The sequence below is a fragment of the Sinohyriopsis cumingii genome, chromosome 5, assembly GCF_028554795.1.
Source record: "Sinohyriopsis cumingii isolate HCF-2022 chromosome 5, ASM2855479v2, whole genome shotgun sequence".
In the NCBI taxonomy this organism is placed as follows: Eukaryota; Metazoa; Mollusca; class Bivalvia; order Unionida; family Unionidae; genus Sinohyriopsis; species Sinohyriopsis cumingii.
The window spans coordinates 102,794,511-102,808,444 of NC_142965.1; positions in this window are offsets into that span (position 1 = coordinate 102,794,511).

Here is a 13,934-nt window from a genome sequence, read left to right on the forward strand (position 1 = left end):
ATTTAATGCCATATGGCCCTGTGTTGTTATAAGAGACTGAGATAATGCCATATGGCCCTGTATTGTTATAATAGGCTGACATAATGCCACATGGCCCTGAATTGTTATAAGAGACTGAGATAATTCCATATAACCCTGTGTTGTTATAAAAGACTGAGGTAATGCTATATGGCCCTGAGTCGTTATAAATGACATAGATAATGCCATATGGCCCTGAGTTGTTATAAGAGACTGAGATAATGCCATATAGCTCTGTGTTTTTATAAGAGACTGAGAAAATGCCATATAGCATTGTGTAGTTATAAGAGACAGAGATAAGGACATATGGCCCTGTGTTGTTATAAGAGACTGAGAAAATGCCATATAGCACTGTGTAGTTATAAGAGACAGAGATAAGGCCATATGGCCCTGTGTTGTTATAAGAGACTGAGAAAATACCATATGGCTCTGTTTTGTTATAAGAGATAATGACATGGCCCTATTTTGTTATAGGAGACAGAGTTAATGACATATGGCCCTGTGTTGTTATAAGAGACAGATAATGCCATTTTTCCTGCTGTTCTTACAGGAGATGAAAGTAATTCCACTTTGCCCAGTGTTCTTGAAAATTAGTGAGCCCAGATACATTAGATATGAAACCTTGGAGTACATCTTCTTCATCTAAATTAATTAGTCTAGTAGAGGATCCAATTTGCAAGTATCTTTAAGTTTTATGAATTTAAAATATTGAGTCTGTATATACAATTAGAATACTGACTTGTTGAAAAGAAACAAAAAAAGAATGTTGACCCATGAAATTAATCTTAAAAATATGACTGAATGTAGTAGTTTACACATTCCTAGGTAATAATGAGTTCCTTGTCTGTATTTCAAAAGAGTGTCATATTTTATAAGTTCAACAAGTACTTTGATAAATGCTATTGATAGTTATTCTGAAAGTAATCCGTATACACATTATAGTGGAGATACATAATTGCACAAGTATTCACCACTTTATGTTAAACAGCTTTCAAATTTTATGACAGAAATATAACAAGAGACCAAAGTGGGCCTAACATCACTCAGCTTTTTGACGGCTTCCTAATAGCCAAATGCAAGAGCACTTAGCCAACAAATCTTGATCAGTAGGATGGAGTGGGTAGAAATCATCCAATGCTTTTGATTGCATACATTATGAAAACATAACAGATGGCATATCAACATCAATTGTGCAATATTGAAAGGCATTTATGCAAAGAAGTGTATTGTCAAAGATGGTTGCAAATTCTCAGGAGCTGCTTTTAGCTCACCCTACTTTAAGGCTAAGTCAGGTTATGGTCTAGTTCCATCTCTCATGCATCCTCCTCTGTCCATTCATAATTATTATTTATAACTTCTGCAAACCAACTGACCAAATTGATTATCACTTTAAAAGGAACATTACTGCATTAAGGACTTTCAAACTTCTAGCTCTACTGGTCATAGACCAGAGGAACTTTTGGACTGGCCTGTTGGCCATTGTCCATCCATTAGCACAAGTTTGTTGTCACTACACCTCCTAAACTACTTGGAGAATTGCCATGAAACTTTAAACACATTTCTTACACTGTCTAGCTTGGATATCCAATATGTCAATACAGTGACCATCTGGAAAATCTTTCTTAATAGCACTCCTAAACAAAAAGTCATAGAATTTATATGATGTCTGTTTGGTCTACAATGATCTGGTTTGGCTTTTGTGGGTTTAATGCCATTTTTGAGCAATTTATGGACTATATATGGCAGCCAGTATATTTGGTGGAGGAAGAACCTAGGAACAATTGTAGATCCATGGGAAGCTACTGGCAAGCTTTCTCACATACTGATGTCGGCTGAGTCAAGACTCAAACCCATGTGGACAGAGGTGACATGTCTGCAATCTGCAAAGGCACATGCCTGTGACCACTCCACCACTAGTGGCCATCCTGGTCCTAAATGGCAAACATTCAAGCCCAGTTAATCTTTGTCTTGAAGTTCTACAGAGTTCTGTTCTTAGACCTGTTCTCTTCATTCTATACACTCACAAGTGTAGTAGATCATCATCTGGTGTCTCACCAACTGTATGCTGATGACACCCAAATGTACAAATCATCACCTGACTTAAGTTGAAGCTATCATCACCACACAAAGAATTACTCATTCCTGTCCATTAACTCCAAGATTTTTCAGATGGCCTTCACAATGGCTATATTAGATGTAAGATCAAGACCAATTTCATTTAGAACCAACCATGCATTATTTCAAGTTTTATCCAAAAACCCCATATCAATATAACTATCCATTCAAGAGGAGTGGTGATAACAATATTTTCAAAATGGCCAGCATGATGGCATCATTTTTATTTAGGACCAACAAGAGACCATAAGAGACAATATGACTTTCTGTATAGGAGTGTGGTGATAACAGTTTTAATTAGGAGAACTTAATGAGTGTGGGATCAGCACCCTTTTCATTTAGGACTAACAATGTATAACATAATTTGCAAACCACATGCCAATATTACTATAAATCCAGAATACAAGAATTTCAAAAATCCTAAATTAGGACCAATTTCATTTTGTACAAATTTCACATATAAAATGCTATAGTGAAAACCCCACATTTATATAACTTTCTGTTCAGAAGTTGTAGCAATAACAAGACTTTCAAGAAGGTGCCATAGTGGCCAGATTGGGTCAATTTTCTCTTTGGCACAACTAGACATCGTATTAAGTCTTTTGGTGAAAACCCTATGTTCTTGTGACCGTCTCCTCGGGAACAGTAGTCATAATAAGATTTGTAAAATGGTTGATGCAGCAGTCATATTGGATGTCCAGGTGGCAGCATAATCATTAGGGATCAACTAGACATTATGATAAAAACGTGTGTATAGTTTCATGGAAATCTCCCAAGTAGTTTAGGAGGCATAGCGAAAACAAACTTGTACTAACAGATTAATGGGTGATTGACAATAGGTCATCTCATAAGTTCATATGGTCTGTGACCAGTAGAGCCAAGACCTGCATAAAAGAATTTTACTAAATTTAACAGAAAGCATCCTGCCATGAAAGTCTTTACAGTTTATACTGGTAATGCAAATCCACCGTCAAATTGGGTTGCAGATGATAAAATAAAATTAAAAAAACTTGAAACGATTTCTCAAAAAAAAAACACCACTTAATATAACACAGAAAGAATTTTGTCAAATATGGCCCATGTTACTACAAAATAGAAAAACGTTTAAATGACTTCTTAAAAACCATAAAATATTTTTTATTCCAATTTGACTGCTTCCTGAAACGAAGGTCTTTAAAAATTATAAAAAAATAATGCCATCTGCTCTCAAATATGGCTGCCATTAGTAAAATTAGACAAAAAATTACATTTCGTATAAACTGCAAAACAGATTCTGGTAAAATTTGACAAAAACTACATATGCATTAAGGTATTTGAAATTTATTCAGATCTTGACGATCTGCCTTCCAGCATAGCAGCTGTTGTTACTCTTCCAGTAAAGTAGAACAGACCCCCCATTTGTGCACGATACCCGACGATACCCCTAACTAGAGGGCCAATCGGGTACCCACTGGAATGTTGATAGGAGGAAGGGGCTGTCCAGGAGGATGAAACTCCCTAAGATCGCTAACTTCCCTCCTTAGGGAAGGGGAAAAACCCGAAGATTGTGTCCTCTGGCTTCCACAACAGCATCATCTAGCAAAAGATGAATGGGAAGAATTTTTGAACCAGATCTGTTTGTTGGCCTGGGTATCTGAAGAAAAAAAAACAACTCTGGAGAAGGTCCCATAGCTCGATCAGGGTGGCCTCACCTTTTGGCTGGTTCCGATGGGCCAGGAGTAGTGGCCAGTGATTTATGTTGCTGGACTCTGAATGAAGTCATGATGTGTTACAGAGACCATCAAAGAGCGTTTTCGCCTCAAGAACTGCAGCCCTCACCAGCTCCTTGCTTTGGTCCAGTGAGAGCTTAAATGTCTGCAAGGCACAGGGGCTCGTATCTTTGCTTAAAATTGACCTGTCATACATGTACTATATAACTACAAGGGAGGAGACTTCTCTCCTTTCTCACACTACCCATTTAAGAATAAACGCTGTTATTTCAAGCCACATTTCATGTAGCATAATAAATTTGGTACCGATGTTTAGCTCAGTCGCTCGACTGTGTATCTCCATCAAAAGTTTGACTGAATATCATACCTTTAAGGAATGCCAAATCATTTTCTCAAGGTGCCGTTTGGCATGTACCTGATCGCGTCCGTTTAATATGCAAAAACGTCTTGAATGGAATACTACCTTCTCAATGGCCAACTTAAAATAAGTTCTAAATACAGGACGTCATTTTCTTTTAACCAGTGAGAAGACAGTATTACATTCAGTGCTTTGTTCTTGTATATTAAGCGGGCGTGATCAGGTACATGTCGAACGGTAATAATTATTATAAAATGTTCAAACGTGTATCTGATCCAGCATTTAACATGGATGCACTAAGATGAATATGTGCATGATTATCAATATTATGAAGCACGAGAATCAAACCAAAGTGGTCGAATCTAACTACAAGTTCAGGATACAATCAGATATTTCTTACCCGCCGAGGCATTCACTGAAGTTCAGGGTAGACTTGTAAAAACCAGAGGGTAATCCTTATGGTGATGCACAGGGTGTGTTTGTTAATAATGGAAATGTGGCATTATTTAACAGTGCACGATATATTATTGATGGTCGGGACATTGAGGTTTGTCATAATGGTGTTGATGTTGCTACGATGATACTGCATTTATCCAGATACAGCGATGATTATTCACAGTCTGCTGGTCCGTCAATGATGTTTGCAAAATATACTGTTGATCATACACTGTTGATCACGCTGATGGCAGACCTTATACTTTTCGGCACCCCAAAAAGGTTACTGCTGCGGCTGACAACGCTGATGTTGAAAGTTTATTCCTTGTAAATGCAAATTTTATTCTGTGATTCACAGCACGTAAAAATCAAATTGATGCTCAGGGAAGATTTATTTGTAAAATACCACTGTCACATATCTTTGGTTTCTGCATAAATATTAGAAACATTATGTTCGGGGCAAAACATACAGCTGTTCTCGTTCGAAAATCCACGGACGACGATGCTATCTGGCACGCTGAAGGAGTTGATCCAGCTGCAACCGCGGATCTTAATGAAAATATGACACTGACAAAACGTTCGTTGTGGATGCCAATAATGTCACCATCACTCGCTGAAGAACAACGACTGCTCTCTTTTATGGAATGCGGTGGCAAATCAACGCTATCATGGTTGACAATTACTACACGCTCGATGATGGGTACAGCTGTTGGGACATTTGCATGGCAGATCGCATCACAGGAGGGAATTTCAGCACTATGACATGTATTTATAGCTTTTCAAGATATACGACGACGGGATTCTCAAGTACGAAATCGTATGGTATTTGACCCACTTGGAGTTAGTGAGGTTTCTCTAAGGATAAAATGACACCAAGAACCGTCTGAAGAAGTGTTTGTGGATTTCGGAAATAATCACGCTGCACGTGCTTATCGTCGTTTGATGACATTCATGGGGCGTGATCAGAATGTGGATTCTGGTTTGCAATTATATCAGCGCGATTTCTCGATGTTGCATCTGATCTACTACTTCTCGCTGGAACACCTGGATTTGTTCAGACAGTCAGTCGTTGACATACATGTTCGAGCTCGAGTAAGTGCACTTTCAGCTCGTGTTACTGATAATAGAGGAATCGCTGTCATACTCTCAGAGAAAACAATGTTACTTGAAGGTGTTGGTGGACGAATGAGAGTTATTGATGCCTAGTAGAAAAGTAGTATATAATAATGGGGATTCTGGCTCACCCGATTACAGAGGCCTTTTTCAAATTTTATCACCTCGTTGACCTTCAAAACGCGATAAAACCCTTAGTTTGCCAAATCGGGAGCAAGAAGTCCTATGGGAAATCTAATGTTAAAATGCTGGCTCAGTTTTCCAAAAATTTTAAGGTTCGATAGCACCAATGGAGACCTCTTTGTGCGATTAAAGTTGGATATCAAACTGAACGTTAACTGGAGATTTGTCAATCTGAAACCTCCACGGGAAATTTTTTTTAGGTATCCTAAAAGGTCTCAGACGGCGGCTTTTCAACCACTAAATAATAATGTTCAATATTAGGTTTTAGTCCATTAGCGGGTACATCATATTTTAATTTTATCTCTGTTAAGGTTATTTTTAAATAATAATTGGCTAAATACTCAAAAATGTCAGGCTTACTTTTTATAAAAACATATAAATTAGGGCCATGATATGATTCCCGCCAATAATACCACAGTGAACCATCTAACGCAACAAAACTACCACTGCAGGGACCTACAGAAGAACCGAGCATAGCATAAACCATTTCAGTATTTGGAAATACAGCGATTCTTTTTCGAATTAAGTTGAAACAGACATATCTCTTACTCTTATGGTTGGGTGGTGGATGAGGATGGTGTACATATCTCTCTCCGTTTTCAAGAAAAAGATGAGCCATTTTTGGATTTTAATACCTTTCAAATTTGGACTAACGGGTGCTGTCGGGGACTGTTTATTTTTTAATTCTAGCAATGCACGATATATGGGGCCTGACTCTGTCAGGCGGCAGTGATTAGAAAAGAAAATTGACGCCCTGACAAAGTCAGGGGAAAATCGAATACTGTGGGCAATCACTGACTTTGTCTGGCTATTTTATTTGTGAAATATTAGATTTACTTTATTGACAACACGCGCCGGTCTCCTGACTTTGTCTCAAGTGCCAAAAATTATACACACTTTCGCCAAAACTGATGCCGATCTTAAATCGACAATCGGCGACTTTTATTTATGTCCTGACAAAGTCAGGGTGTCAGATTTATCATACTGACAATTGCCGGTCACCTGACAGGTGTTGAGGAAACTAGCAAAAATTAAAATTATATAGGATTTTACTACTTTCCTCAAACTACATAGGAGTCCGGTCACCTGACAGGTGTTGAGGAAACTAGCAAAAATTAAAATTATATAGGATTTTACTACTTTCCTCAAACTACATAGGAGTCCGGTCACCTGACAGGTGTTGAGGAAACTAGCAAAAATTAAAATTATATAGGATTTTACTACTTTCCTCAAACTACATAGGAGTCCGGTCACCTGACAGGTGTTGAGGAAACTAGCAAAAATTAAAATTATATAGAATTTTACTACTTTCCTCAAACTACATCGAAGATATATTATCGAGAACTCTTTTAAATGCCAAGCCAGCGTCGGAGACTTCGTTGTAGTTGTATAGACACTTTCGACAAAGTCTGGTGACCTGCGTGTGTTTTTTGATAAGGTACCTGACAGAGTTAGGGGATTGGTAATCTAAGCCTTCTACGTAGTTTGAGGAAAGTGCCAAAATCATATATATTTATTGTAATTATGGCACTTTTCTCAACATGGTGTCGTCGATCACAAGTAAAAGTCTAATTGATATAACTTTATCCCTGGAAAATTGAAGATATAGTTGCTGCATTTTAACAATTGTTGATAAAAATCTTTGATTTAAAAATTATATAATGGATCACATCCTCAGTACACGACCACAGCCCGGTTGTAAAATTAAATATACAAATATCAACGGGGTGATTTTGCAAATATCTATGATTGCTGTGTTAAGGGATTTTCACATAAATCCACAGTAAGATATCCAACCCGTGGCGAACTTGCACGATCGCAATTACAAAACAAACTTCATTAGCGCCGATCCACGACGTGATCTGCATATTTTAATTGTAAACGAACCCTTGCCGCTTCATTTCGATTTAAATATCTTAGAAACCTTTTTCTGGCACATCCATATTTTGTTTTTTCGGTTATTTTTATTATTATTAATTTCGCGTTTGAATTTGGACTCATCTTTTTGTGAGTTGATAATAGATCTGCGATTGAAATGGTCTGATATATTTTTTATTATTATTATTTAATACATTATTATTATTATAACAATGCCGCGGCGAGTAATACTGACCGATGATGATATCGCTGATATTGTCGCACTTAAAAACAAAATACCAATAACGGAAATCGCAGACAAATACAAGATTGGATTTAATCGTGTTTATTCGATATGGAATAAATCTGAACCCGGGACAATTAAAGATTCTCCAGGGACAGCGAAAATCGAAGATTTTCCAGGGGCAGAATCACAACTGGTAAATGAAAACAACAAATTGAAAAAGGAACTTAAACGGGTTGAATCACAACTTGCTAAGAATACAAAAATCATACAAGAACAACGAATAGAAATAAATGCCAATCAGCAAGCGCTGGCCAGTGTGGACAGCTTAATCGCGGAACTAAAACGTCTCACTGAGGAAAACCTCACACTAAAACAAAACTCCCTGACAAAGTCAGGAAGATAAAAACCACAGAGGGCGACTGGTACATAGTACCATTGGTTTTACAAAGTCGAGGATAGACCAGCATACAGTTTGGTGAAAGTGGTAAAAAAAATGGGATTATTTATAACACGAAAACATCACACACTGTTTGTACTTTAAATACAGGGATATGATTATGTCGAAGTATTTAGCTACAGAATTTTCCACTTGTGGAGGAATTGTTTTACCATCACAAACCATACGAAGATTTTCTATGCTGTTATCAAGTTTATCTCCGTTGATGTGATCCATCTTTGATTGGACCGTAAATAAATTTGTGATTAAAATATTTTTTTTTACCGCGTCTAGCAGAAATATGAGATAACCAGAGTTGATAACTGTGGTAACTGGTTTTTTACTCGTGCAGTTTCTGAATATGCTAGCTCGATTACACTCATAGTTTTTTTTATATCAAAATCCTCCATTTATCACAGTATCACTGACCGTTCAAATTTAAATCGCAGATTGTTAAACTAACCACTGCATCTTTTTGGAGAAATTACAATAAATATTTGGCACTTTCTCTGTCATGGCACCTGAGAGATGTTGACTATACTGGATTTCATAGTTGGTATGATACCACCGACGAAGCCCCTGACAAAGTCAGGATTGATGATTTGAAACCTGTACGTAGTTTGAGGGAACTAGTAAAATCCTATATAATTTTAATTTTTGCTAGTTTCCTCAACACCTCTCTGTCAGGGAGACATGCGCGTGTTTTTGATAATTTTGATAAGTGTCAACAAAGTCAGGCTGACGTGTCATAAATAAAACAACTAGACAAAGTCAGGGATTGATAATCTGAGACCTGTATGTAGTTTGAGGGAACTAGTAAAATCCTATATAATTTTAATTTTTGCTAGTTTCCTCAACACCTCTCTGTCAGGGAGACAATGCGAAATTTTTCACATAAAAAAATGTTATTAAAAATTTAATATGACTATATGAACGATTTAGCCACTTTAAATCTATTGCGGCCGGGATATTTTAATGGAAAATTAATCATCGGTGAGCGTGAAAAACATTATTTGTTACCGCTGGATGCGATGATAACTTTTACGCTGCGTGATAATGAGATTGTGCCTGTGATTGGTGATAAGTCACCGGATCTAACTTCGATTTCGTTGATAACAATCGAGAGAGAGAGTTTATGGAAGAGTTTCATCGTCGGATTGATTTTTTAGCCAAACCGTTAAAAACAACAACACCGATGTTGTATATGGCACGTGAATATGTGAATATTGCAAACTCTTCCGACGGAATAAATTTACATACTTCTATGATGTTTGATATTGACGAATACAGATTTGTCAGAATTAATTTTTATACAAAAAATTTGCAAGTTAAGTTGTCGCGTAATGTCCCAGCGCGAGAGTGTTAATGCCGTCGCGACAATATAGTTTATCATCAAAGTTGTTTAATCCGGATTGTATGATTTCGTCGTTGAATACTTCATGCTTATAAATCTAAAACCACGTGTGGTCGCAGTTGGTAAACTCATTCCTGGTGTTCGATGTAACGCTGTCAAATAATCCTTGAATTTTAATTTATTTTTTACATAGTTGTTGTTTACGCCTTTAGCTTTTTTAGTCTCGTTGTTAGAGTCAGTTATCAGCGAGTACATTTTCGATCGAAGTCCTACAAATTCACGCACTGGCGTAAATGCGAATTCATCTTTCATCTTACCAATCACTTTCTTGTTGGTGTTATCGTTGAATTTTCCCTTGATGTCAGATAGATCAAATAAATTTCGATGGTCGTAGATATCTTGATATAGGTCATCGGTGGGAATCTCACACACGAGTGAATCTGTGTCCGTGAACAACAATCTCGCGCTTGGGTATTTTTTCATAATAAATCCATAGTGAAATTCATACATCATTGTCTTTGATAAATCTAACACAGCAGCGCCAACATAGATTGGCTTACACAAGTGCAAGTTTGGTTGTTTCCGAGTGATCAATGCGAGATCTCTGGAAATTCTTTTTTCATGTTCGAAGCAATTTGATTGAACTAATTTATTGCGTCTGGCAATGTTGTTTACAATCTCCACACAGACACGTTTACGGACATTCTCCATAGTTTTACCAAATATTGAATTGTTCATCAGTTTAAAGAAATCTTTTTCAAAGTCTGATTTTGCTGCAGCTCTTCTTGTAGTATTGGCATTGATATATGGTTTCAACCACGTGGAATGATTAAACTGTAACACCTTATGAATTTTTGTTAAAACCAGACCTGTATCAATCGCTTGTTTTAATACCGCATAATGACATATATATCGTTGTTTGTTATATAGGTTTGGTACAAGTTTGTGAATCGCATGATAATTTGTTGTTCTTAACACTAATTGTTCCGGTGATAACATGTCGTCGGTAATCACTTTTTTCTCAGCTAGATATGGATAATCATTATGCGCATCATGTAAACACGCTGGATAATCAATATCAACCTCAACAAAATAACTAATATCCGGGTCCATCTCACAAAAATTTGACAGGTCTTCGGTTTCCGACGTTGCCTTGAGAAAGTCATACACGGAGATCCACTTAAATCCACCAAATGGCATTGGCATACAAATTGCACCTCCATAGAGATTGTTCATGTCGAGGTAGATAATGTAATTGCTAGGTTTTGTTGGGCCATAATCGTTGAGATATTTGTTGTTGGCGCGGGCATATTTTTTTGTGATAACACTGATTCCACCTCGAGTCCCAGCTTCGATAAACAAATACATATCAGGATCGGTTAATAATTCTAGTTTAACACCAGTTTTCTTTAGCATAGCATCCCATGACAATCCCGGTGCTGAGAAGTAATGTGCGGGATCTAAACCAAATTCACTCATAGAAGTTATTCTAAATTGCTCAAATATATCTGACAACAATAGACATCAGCGGTCAAATATAGGTCGTGATAATCACCGAAATTCGCGCAGTGAAATGCATTCCAGGTTTCAGTCGCATGCTGGTATTCTTCATCTGTACAGTGTTTGTCATACAACGATGAGTAAAATTCATTTTGGGTGGCAATGATATATCACTGAAGACCTCTGGACAATTAAAAAATCTATACGGGAAGATTTCCTTGGTTGTTAAATATTTCATCTGATCGTCATTGTAATATTTACTTATACAGGGAAAACTAGAGCAATTTTTAGCTAGTGCGTCCAGTGATGTATTCATAAACTGAATACTGTCGATGAAACGAAGTTTACCAATTGTAATTGACAACAGTCGCTCTGAATTACTACGTATGCAGTTAACTTTTATTCCGTTATCGTTGCAGTATTTGACTATTTCAGGATGACCTAACGCGCGCAGAATAAAATGACCATCATACCCACGAAGATTGTGAAAGACCACTGGAATAAATTTCTGAAACTGACGACATTTGTCATGTGATGCTCCTATGTATTTTTTGTTTATTGGGTCGTAAAATGGAACCTTATCACGCTTGAGTTCTTTCTTACAAATACAACACTTTACTGCACGCGCAACTAACTTGTCAAAGGCGTTATCGTGGATCCTTAATACTCGTTATATACGGGATTGTTCCTCAAAGAGATATTTTAACATGTGAACTTCTGGTGTCAAATCATTAAAGTCGTTTACGCGATACACCGGTGACAACTTTGAGTGTCTGTCATCGATACAGACCGTGTTAAAACAATATGATGCTGGAACATGTCTTTTTTGTACTCTGATAGTCTTAAAATTACATTTACATGGTTGTGCATCACAAACACACTTCGAATTTCTCACAGGGACAATAAAAGAATCAAAATCCCCATAAATTATAAAAGGCATCTTGATGGTTCTCTCGTATTTCTTGAAGAATAAGATGTTTTTTCCTTGTTCAGTGGGTTGTCGTTGCTTTTGTTTCATAACAATATTTATTATGCTCAATAAGTTTTTCTTGAGTTGTAAAACCAGTCAGACAACTATAACAGAAATAAGTTTTTGATTTATGTGCGGTCATTGACGATCTCGCAAATCTGCTGAATCCTTTATCCACACATAGTGATTGTTATACCATAAACGATTTATCACAGAGTTATTTGTACAATGTTTCGACATAGTTGAAATACTCATCGGAAATGATTTCAGTGAATCATCTAACGAGAACACGTTAATACCACTGGGAAATAATTTTGGATTTTGCTGTTCTATTTGTGGTATTTGTTTGACCGGAGTCGGAAATTTAATTCCGGTCATGTCGATGCGATCTTGATACGGTACATATTTGTTAACTCGATCTGCGTTATCGTTAGCTAGATACAACGCTGATAACAACGCCCAAAGAACACATATTTCGTCGCTGTTTTTTACGTTCACACACGACCTTGTATTTATAATTTTTTGTGGAAGCAGTTTGTAAGATCCACCTTTTGATATTTTAAATTCGTGGGTGGATAATCTGATGAAATTGATCTTGTGTATGACACAACCAGATCCATATGATGTAAATTTATCAACGGTCGATGCGATATCCTGATATACACCATCAGCGAGTTCATTAAGATCTGTATTCGCGTAGACGGTTTTAGTCCATGAATTAATATCAGCAGTTTGGGTTACTGATGGGTCAGTTGCTTTAAACATATCGATGCTATAAGTGACAACTAACTTTATCGCTGGCTGTTTCAATAACACTTTGGGAATTATTTTATTTATAATTTTTCTTAAATCATGGACCCTAAAATAGTTATAGTTGCCCGACCGGGGTATAAATTTAATAAATTTGTCAAGACCATCAAAAGATTCATCGATGGTAAAACCACTTTCCCGATCTTGTAACTGTCGCATCACTTGTCGATGTTTTTTGATTGTTTCAATTCTTATTAATAATTCAGCAAGTTGGACGTTGGATCTTGGCCATGCGGGTTTTGATTTTACCAATTTGATATATTCATCCACTAGCTCACGTCGCCGTAAAAGTCCTTGATTTGTCTTTGTCAGAGACATCTTATATTATCTATTATATGTTTAATTATATTATATCTCAATTTTAATGTTGAGGAAAGTGTCATAATTACAATAAATATATATGATTTCGGCACTTTCCTCAAACTACAACAAAGGCTCTGATTATCAGTCTGCGACTAAAAATCTTTGAATCCCAGCCACGTTAAAAATTTCATATTTTTGTTGTTGAGGAAACTAGCAAAAATTTAAATTATATAGGATTTTGCTAGTTTCCTCAAACTACATACAGGTCTCTTTTACAGCTTTTTTGTGATTGGCAAGAAATTCTTCTATAGTTGGTGGTTTTTCAACCGTTGCCCGTTTTATTTTTCTATTTCGGTAATATGTTAACATGCACCTGTACGCGTGTCTGCCACATTCATCACAGATGGATATTTTACCACGAACGCCAACGCCACATTTTATACAAGGATGAGTACCCGCGTTTGGGCTTTTTCGTAACAAGAACGCGTGAACACCACAATATTCCCCTGCACAGGCTTTTTCACAG